General features: G+C 41.6%; 1 non-coding gene across 1 annotated transcript; it reads left to right on the top strand.

Annotated features, from left to right (window-relative positions):
- The first annotated feature begins 9724 nt into the window (after positions 1-9724).
- Positions 9725-9817, top strand: trnar-ucu (transfer RNA arginine (anticodon UCU)). The gene is made up of 2 exons: positions 9725-9761; positions 9782-9817. It is a non-coding gene; the product is annotated as a tRNA-Arg (tRNA).
- Positions 9818-10159: the final 342 nt, after the last annotated feature.

Here is a 10159-nt window from a genome sequence, read left to right as displayed (position 1 = left end):
AGCGGGAAGATGGAGGCTTCGCGTTATTGTAATTGAACTCCTGTTGCTTAATGGCTGCCTAAGAAAAAAGAGTGTCGAGTGGGCTAGCAGACTTTCATTGACGGTAAGGGCCAGGGGGCCCGGAGTGGATGATATACTGTATCTCTGACAGCCGGTGACATAGTGCTCTGTGTGCAAGCTCGAGGAAGAGTCTGAATGCCCTACAAGACAGATGATTCATTGCAAAGAAATCACAGTGATGGATTACAAATTGTTCACTGGCCCCTTTAGCCTTTTCAACAATTGTAAGAGCTACAAGTGTTCTGTTCAGCCCCGGCACACAGTTTGAATGGCAGCCGTGGTAAATCATGCTCGCAATGATGTCATCAATAAGCTGGTAGGCTGTAAGGTCCACAGCTATAGGTCTCCACAGCTATAGGTGTTATTTATTTATATATATATATATATATATATACAAAAATATATATTGGTATTGGCTATATTCGTACATTAGTACATTGTAAAACACATTTAAAAAAAGAAAAATCAAGAGGTATGCTTCTGTAGTATGTCGTGTACACAATATTATTTAGAGCAGTATATGCACACATGTACAGAGCAGTATTTTATGTGAGTAATTACTCATATGATCCCCTGCTAATTGTTTTACATACATCCTATGCAGTAAATGCACACAGCAGTCTGTGTCTGTCATTACTTGTAAACATTGTTATGTTTTTTTTTCCCGCTTGTGTGAAACAGATGGTAGCATGCCTGACCTCTCTGTGTCATCCTGTCCACGAGCTGAACCGTGACACGATGTGTCTTATCTGGTGAAATTGGGCGGCAGCGGGGCTTTGAAGCCGAGGTTGTGTGGAGATGCAATCAGGCAGACCGCGACAGGACATAAACACTCGCCTGCTCCCCGTTCGAAGGACTCTCCCCGCCGAGACCCCGCGGCAACCTTCGGTCTGTAGCCGGCGAGAGCCGAGAGAGAACCGCATGTCAGCTAGCGGACTCGCGCGCCGAGGCTGGAGTTAGCCGTCTCTTCGGAAGAGTCACGTACTGTTTTCCTCCTCCCAATCCGGTGGATAATCTTGGAAATCTCCGGAATGATAAAACACGACTGAACTCCTGGGATGAGTTTTCCCCCCTCTTCTTACCTAGACAGAAAGATAAACACAATTATCGGAGGAACATGAAAGCTGCATCTAGATAATAAGTGCATCAGCGCTATTTCTCCGACAGAACAGATCACAAAGGGCATTAAACTAAATGTGGATTGAGTATTCCACCAGAAATCGCTTCGGCTCATGCGTTTAAGTAACAATAACATAGCGCTGGGAAAATGCGATCAGAAGCCTTTGAACTGGCTTTTGGAACATTTTGAGAACATTTTGGCTCTGTTATGCCTCCTTTTTGTAAATCCCTTTGATTCTCTGATTCTAGGAAAAATGGAATTTACATTCTGCAAATGCAATTGCTGCATTTCTCTGTTGGGCTTCTCAAGTTAGGTCTGCGGTACACAAGAGAGGCTGGCAGAATGAGTAAATCACAATAGAATAGCAATATTCATGGTGAAATTTGATTGAGGTTGCATCACCCAGGATGAACACTTTCACACTGCAGTGATGAGCACGTCTGGTTGGGTCAAAACTGTATGTACTAAAATGCTCTGCAGGCTGTTGTTTAGTCTGATATGTCCATTATTGTTTACAATTACCCAACTGTAAGGAGGTTTTCATTTAACTTTGGTTTATGTTCGTAGGAAATATATAATAGGCTAAACTGGTCACTACAGACATGGCTTCGTGTATATTACATTGGACATCCTCCCTAATGCTTAAAAATGTGCATACACAATAGCTGTCCTACCAATATGCTTCTTTGCTAGCTCTCTTCTCTATAAACTGCTAGCATGTTGCCTGACAAATCAGCGCTGAATCCAAAGACGGCAACATTAAAAGACAGCAGCTCTGCCATTATAATCAGTGCAGGTGTGTGCCAACAGAAAGGTCTCGACAGTTTCGACGAGACACTCCTGACAAAACAGACTGCTCCAGGCAAACGTCTACACAAGGGCGCAAATAAAAGTCAATCCATAAATCAGTGTTATGTGCTTAGATACCAAATGCATATTTCAGTGGGTTTTTACCACAGTAAACGGTGTTGAATGAGAGGATACCCACCTGTGAGAAAACTAGCAGCAAACTGCACTACCCTTTAGCTATCTATGGATAAATACTGAAAGGTATGAGCTCATGTTGAGACGGTAGCAAACTGAGGATAATTTAAACTTGTACAATCAGCCTGCTATAGCCATGCAAAGCGGGAAGCCGGGTTGTACCTTGCACTCATAGTTAGAAGATGTTTGCAATGCTCTTGGGTTTTTCAAAACAAAAATACCAATGCATGACCTTGCTATTATAATTGAGCACATCTAATAGGAACCTGCAATTAGTTTTAATGATCTGCAAGAAATTAAAATGTCCTTGAGAACTGAACTTAGGCAACTGCACTGGGGTGAACACAGACACTGAGCATGCACACCTAGTACAGCAGTGCAGAGATGATACTGGTTGGGTACACTATAGCCAGTGTCGCTGGGCTGGGTCTGTACCAGTTCTGGCCTGAAGTCAGCACTGCTGGGCTGGGATTGGCGCTGATCTGGCCCAGAATTGCTAGCTTTCTGGGTTTGGACATTTTATTTGAGCTCTATTAATATTTTACCACTGATTGTAAAAAGATTTCCCTTTCATACCTGATGCATACTCACATGGTTTCACATAAAAGGCGATCATTTTTGCTCAATATTCATTCATTAAAACTCAGCACTAAAATTCAACTTCTGTTGACCGAGTCCACTTATTTGTATAACTTGGTTGCTCAGACAAATGGCTGTTTTTTCCCCTAATAGCAGCCTAGCATAAGAGCCTTAGCATTGTTTTATCTGAAGCTCTCCTAAATCAGGGGGATTTGTGGCTCTTTTCACATCTTGTTTTTTTAAGAAGCACTGAAATTGGTGCGTTTGGCAAGAAAACAGGTAGGTAGGCAGGATCAGAAATGGGAATCCCCACTGGATGATGCAACATGGCATAGAATGCCTTCCAATAACCTGCTCATGTACCCCAATGTATTTTACTCTTTGGCAGAGTGACAGGACCAGGATTTTTGTTGGTTCTAAAAATGAGTTGCTTTGTCTTATGTTTATTTTCACCTGAAAGAACATGAAAGCGGAATGAATGCTGCACACGGAGGTGCGTCCGCACGGCGTTCCCGTGCAGCGTTCCTGCGCTGCGACGCGTCTCTCCGCACAGGGTTATTCCGTGATTTGTTTTTCCCTCCCTGCGGGAGGCGCTGGGATCTGGGAGTGGTGCAGGCCTTCAGCTGGCAGGTGGCTGGCCCAGTGCCAGAACAGAGATACGGGAGCTGCCTCTGTGTCACAGCCGAGGTGAGATCATTCACACACACACACACACACACACACATACACACATTCACACACACACACACACTCATGCACACACATACACGCGCATGCACACACACATATACACACACACATACACACACTTACACGCATATACACACACACACACACACTTACGCGCATACACACACATATACACACACACATACACACACTTACACGCATATACACACACACACACACACATACACACACTTACGCGCATACACACACATATACACACACACATACACACACTTACACGCATATACACACACACACACACACATATACACACACACACACACAAATACACACACACTTACACACATATACACACACTCACACATACACACACACACATACACTCACCCGCTCCAAAGCACACACACACACACACACACACTCACACACCCAAGCACACAGACCCACACCCCAGCACACACACACTCACACACACCTGTAAGCATGCACACACGCACCCAAGCACACACACATTTACTCACACACCCGCATGCATGCACATACATACACACACACACACACACACACATACATAGACACACACACACACACACACACACATACATAGACACACACACACACACACACACACACATACATAGACAGACACACACACACACACACATAGACACACACACACAGACACACACACACACGCCCTCACTCTCAGTCTCACAAAGGGGCTGTAATTCCCTCGCCCACATGAAAGACACAGACAGTGGGCCGTGAGCCAGGCCCCGGTTACCTGGAGACAAAGGGCCGATACCTCGCGGGTTTTCATGTTTATCTGGATCCAGGGCGCTGACGGATGAGCCTGGGTGGGTGGGGGGGGGTCTATGCGTAAAGCACTGGCGGTGTGCTGTTATGTCGCGGCCTGCAATTAATCTCCCCGACATCCGACGTCTCCCTCGGGGAGCGTGCTGGTATTGATCCCAGCAGTGGGAGACCCGGGCCGCGCCCGCCGCGCATGAGTCTGGCAGCTCTCGGAGCTCAGTGCCAGCACTCCTGGGGCTCATCCACACGCGGTATTCCTCGTACCGCCCTGAGACACACACTGGAGCGGCGTAAGAGCGGCACCAGACCGCCCTAGTTAGCCTACGCACCGCGCGAGACTCCACCTGGTGTTTCTGTATGTAATCCAGTTTCCCAGATAGTACTGATACTGAAAAGAAATAAAAAAGAATGTCTGTACCACTGTTGTTACATCAGCGAAATGCAATGGATGCGTGAGTACCTCCTGCAAATGAGCTTTCCTTAAGTTTACAGCATTCAGCAGGCATAGGGACTTACGCCCCCCCCCATACACACACGAACACACACATACAATGGCATCCTCTTGTTACTGCTCATGTTTTGTTACATTGAGCTTTATTTGTGACAATGGGTGATTGAAACCTCTTCATTGGAAAATAAAATTAAAAGTTGGATGGAGTCTGACTGGAGAAGGACACCATGCCCACCAGGTATGTGGAGCTGGAAGACTCCATGTGTCTGTCTGTCTATACATTATTTATCCCCCTTGTGTAGCAGATGTCCTTTATGTGTCTTCTCTATGTGCATAGATTACATTACAGTAAAGTTATTAAACTGATTCTTTCATCCAAAGCGACATACAGTTGATTAGACGAAGCAGGGGCCAATCACCCCTGGAGCAATGTGCTCAAGGGCCCAACAGCTGCACTGATGGCCATTGCAATGCATACATTTTTATGATATGATATATGCATTAAACTCATTTCAGTTCTTCACTGTGTAATGTTCTATAACTGTACTGATACTGTTGAGGAGGAGATTCATCTTTGCATCTGTGCTGCATTTCTCTTAATTAAATTCCCACCAGTTTCTTTGAAGATAATGAGTTCATTTGGATATGTAAAAGAGTTATTTTGATCGGGCTCTGTGTTTTACCTTTGATTCCTCTATTATTTTACTCATTGTTAACTTGCGTTGTGTGTTTGATTTTGAAACCTCAGGCTGATTGTAGATTGTACTTATTTTTTTATGCAAATTGGAGGAACAAACAGCAAAGTGTTGTGAACAAACTACAGGCTGAGAAAAGGCATTTTCTGAGGGAATGGGAATCAGGCATTCGACTGCGCCTGTGGTTTTCAGGCTTTTTAAATTGGTCTGGTGATCGTGGGTATTGTGTGACTGTCTACAAGCTGGAATGGCAACAGTCCTTAACTCTAACGGACTCAAAGGCCATCCCTACTTCCCTACTATTGAGTATACAGTTTGTATACAACTTGTGTGCAACTTTTATACTCAATAATATTGTAGGCAAGTGGCTGAGCAGCACCTGCAGAGGGAAGGGCCGGTGTAGGATTCTGAGCCAATAGAAGACCTGCCTGTTAGGTTCTTGTTTTTTATTGGCCCGAGAGATTAATTTTGCCACCATGGGCTCTAATCAGGTTCTTTATCTTGTAGCATAAGGTTCTTATTACTGCACTGGAATGTTCACTTTTATAATTGGCACATAGTGAGGACCGTCCCCTACTGGTCTCTGTCCAAACACTAACCAAGCCCAGGTCTGCTTAACTTCAGCCAATCCACAGGAAAACCATGGGTGGGGTGGTCACTGGCTGGAGTGGAAACACTGGCACCCTCATTCTGGGAATGAGAACAAATATAATATTTATGACATTTTCTGTTGCTCTTTGTCATAGATGCTAGGTTCAATGATCAGCATTCGCTTGGTATTTGATTGCTTCCATGTTGATCTACCTATTATCCGATCTGAACTATCTGTTCGGATCTGAATTTCAAACCCCTCACTTCTCACCCGAAGTGAATTCCTGGCTTTGCTACTGGATGCATTGTTTGGAAATTTAAAATATGAATTACCGTTCTAGTGAGATCCCAATTTTTGCCTGTTTGGTTACTGGCTATTGACTTACTGCTACAAAATGAAAATAACCACACGTAAGTAACCATTCAAATAAGAAATTGGTTCAAATTCCTAAAACTGTTCGCATTCATTTCAGCATTCCAACTGGACCATTATTGGTGAAGCTACAATATGTTAGCCCAGGTTCTCCTGTCTGAAGTCTCTTCTGTGGAAAAAATGTTTTTATACTGTATAGTTGTGCGTACAGTAGACAGCAGCATCCGTTCTGTTTTAAGTTTTAAAGCCCTGAAACACTTTGGGGTTTAATGTGATCTTCTTCCGTCACCCATCTTCTTTGAGAAGATCTCAAACTCTTCTTTGTGGTTTCTGTGAGAGCTGAACTTCTGAGGGGACCCAAACCGCTCTGTTTTTCCCAGATCTCCTGCAACATCCCCCAATTGTTTCTGTCCTTCAAAGGGAACATTCCTCTCTCTCCGAAAACTGCTGCCGCAAAAAAAAGAACCGGACCTCTTCGTACATTTTTATTCTTATTTTCCCTGAGGAGACTGAAACTTCAAAAGGAGACCCCCAAAAAATGGAACACACTGATGTCATCTCTTTCAGAGGCTACAGTGCAAAACAGACACAGTTCTGTGAGACAGTGAGACGTATTTTAAAAAATAGAGGGAAAACTGAACTCAGTAGCTGAAAATGTCAAGCTGAAATGATAATATACATTATCAGAACAAAGAAATAACATAAAAAATATAACTATTGAATACCTTTTACTTTTAGCAAATATATAGCAAATGTATTGTTGTAAATGAATGATGGCTGCTTTGGTTCTGTGTTTGATCACAATTAGGAATTCCTCAGAAGCTGGAAGTAATGGACTAATAGAATACTGAGAATGTAAATAATTTATTTAGATTTTTATTTATGTGGACATAGACACTATTTTCAGTGACTTTTGTTCTGTAGAGGTCCAGATTAATTACAGTTCAGATGAATTGGGTATCATTATGAACTGACAATACAGTGAGAAACAACAAGAACCAGAACACTCTACACACTTCAAATATGTCTTATTGAAACGAGGGACAGATGTCCTGTGTACAATACCATTGGCTAACCAAGGAGCTGATACTGCTGAGATTATTGGCTTAAATTTGCACCATATCGGAGGTTTGTATTTAGTTTTGAAGTGGGGGTGGAGACCGGGTGGTTGTCTCTATGCTTCAAAAGAAATGGTAACAAACCTAATTGATCTGTAGCATAGGAAGAGATGGCAAAAAAAGATTAAAGTGTCGTCATGGAAACAGAAAGCAAACCTATGCCTTGAAGTACACAAAAGGTTACATCTCCATGTTGTGCATATTTTCAAAATAAGCAGTAGCTCTCATCTTAATTATGCACTCATGAAGTTGCTTATCCCTAAAAATTACCACAGATTTCATAAGTGTGTGGCAAATATATGTATTGTTTACTGAGTCTTTATTTATCCAGGTTAAGCTCTTGGGATTCAGACTCTTATGCAAAGAAACCTGGCCAAGAAAACAGCTGAAGTACCTGTTACAGGCAATGACACATATAAAACATAAAATGAGAATGAATACATGTTAAAATGAAAAAATCATACATAGAAGCTAAAAATACCTGATACATCCAGGTAATAAAATTATAAAGCACAAAAAGCACAATTTAAATAAAATAAACGGAACAGACATTTTTAGAATGTAATTGAAATTAAAATGTAAATGCACAACCAGTTATTTAAATGAGCAGTTTAGAACGGTGGAAATAAAGACAGAGCATAAAAACATACAAAACCGTGCTAATCATTTTTTATCTTCTTTTTTTTTTGTTGCTAGCAGATGAGAAAAAAGGTACACAAAGGACCCTTACTGGACACTCTTCACTCCTGTGATTCCACTTGTTTGTGCTGTTCTTTTGAAGGGAAAGACTCTCATCATCTCCAAGATCAATGTTGTTTTTATGAAAGCATAAAAACTAGTTCAACATTCTGAAAATTGTTTCTCTCACCTGCTTTCTCATTAGCAATAGTTGCACACCTGTGCTGAAAATAGGACCAAGAGATAGAAATCGTTTTTTGAAAGCAGTATGTACAATTTGATTTCATGCATGTTCCAGCTAATTCCTGTATCATTATTCACATATTTTTCTGGAAAAAGCTAATCATTTTTGGTATCACATAATTTCTGCCATGAATTAGTTATCAATCTCATTATATTGCTGTGGCTTTTATCCTCCTAATTAGAATCAACTACTCAGAGGCCTTATAGATCAGGCTGGGAGAAAATGACTCAAAAAGACATCTTTGCACATCATTACCATTTGCAATAACATTTCCAACCCCACTGCAACAATCTGTGTGTTATAATGAGAGAATAAACTTTTTCAATTGACTTTTTAAAAAGACTTGTGCTCATTTGTGTTCATCATTAAAAATAGCGTTCTGCAATCACCAAAACACCCCCAAGGGCGGGGAGAATCAGGACTAGTACAAGCTAATCTGAGCCCATAGCAGAACTCAGTGTATTCATGTTTTGACAACACTTTTTAATTCGTATAATGTATGCTCCATTTTGCAGACATTATTTTTCTTCATCAGCAGTTGTTTTCACCAAGGTAGGCTGAGGCATTTTTAAGTAGCTTAAACTGCACTTAGCTTTGGTTTAGGGTTCAATGTAAGACCCAGGAATGAAAGGCTGAATTTTGTAAGTTTGAGTAAGAAATATGTGTTCTAATAGAGGTTTAATAAACTATCTTTTATGAATGAAAATGTGGCACGATATACCACAATGTTGTGAGGGGGTGTATATATATACGCTTTTTATGCAAAGTGTTGCACAAAAATATAGAAAACCTAAATCTGCATAACATTAGTTATGCCCCATGTAAATACAATAGCAGTGAAAGTAAAATGCTGTACTTTAATACTTGAATAGAGGTACGTTCAACCACAATGCAAGCTTGGCCATCTGTCCATATCTCTTTCTGAATTAATGTATAGAGACCCTCAGAATGTATGGATTGGTTGTTTTTAGATGCAGTTGCTTCCTTTGTTCCTTTGAATGTCATAATGGTCTGGACCTCCTCTGTAATTATGTTTGCATTATATGAAAACGCACAGCCTCCAGATTTAGGCAATTGCTTTCTGATTGGCTCAGCAATTAAACCTTAGGCAAAGTCTAACCGAGATTTAATGTATTGAATAAGAAACAATCTGTTCACATCATGTGCAAATGGTAGGTACATTAAATATAATGCACTTGGATGCTCTTGATGTTTCCTCTTAGGTTAATGCATATTCATCAAAAGAAAAAAGGTTTGACAGGTAAAAAGCATATTGGCATTGATGCGGACAGCCCTGTATCCTCTGTAGTGAAGGGCACACATGGCCAGGCTCTGTGGCGCAATGGATAGCGCATTGGACTTCTAGACGGTGACAACTTGGGGTCATTCAAAGGTTGTGGGTTCGAGTCCCACCAGAGTCGCAACATTTTCTGCCACCATGCCAAAACTTCACTGGTAATAAGGTCATTGGAGGTGAAGTGCAGCCTTCTTCCTCATCAGAAAATGCCCTCTAAGACCATTCCCGGAATGCCCCCATCATTCTTACCCAGTACTCTGCCTCAGAACTACTGAAACAAAAACATCTTCAGCTAGGAAAATGTTCCACATGCATACTCTAGCTGTAGCTCATGACGATACAACAATTTCAGGTCAAGTGATCAGACCTGGATCAAATACAAAATTGTTTTGGATACAAATCATTTTCTGCGCTTGATTGATCTTGCCTGGTGCAATTGAACCAAACTGGTTAAGCTAGGAAATGA

This window comes from Conger conger, chromosome 8, assembly GCF_963514075.1.
Source record: "Conger conger chromosome 8, fConCon1.1, whole genome shotgun sequence".
Taxonomy (NCBI): domain Eukaryota; kingdom Metazoa; phylum Chordata; class Actinopteri; order Anguilliformes; family Congridae; genus Conger; species Conger conger.
Note: the sequence above shows the minus strand (reverse complement) of the source record. Positions and strands in the feature narration are given on the sequence as shown.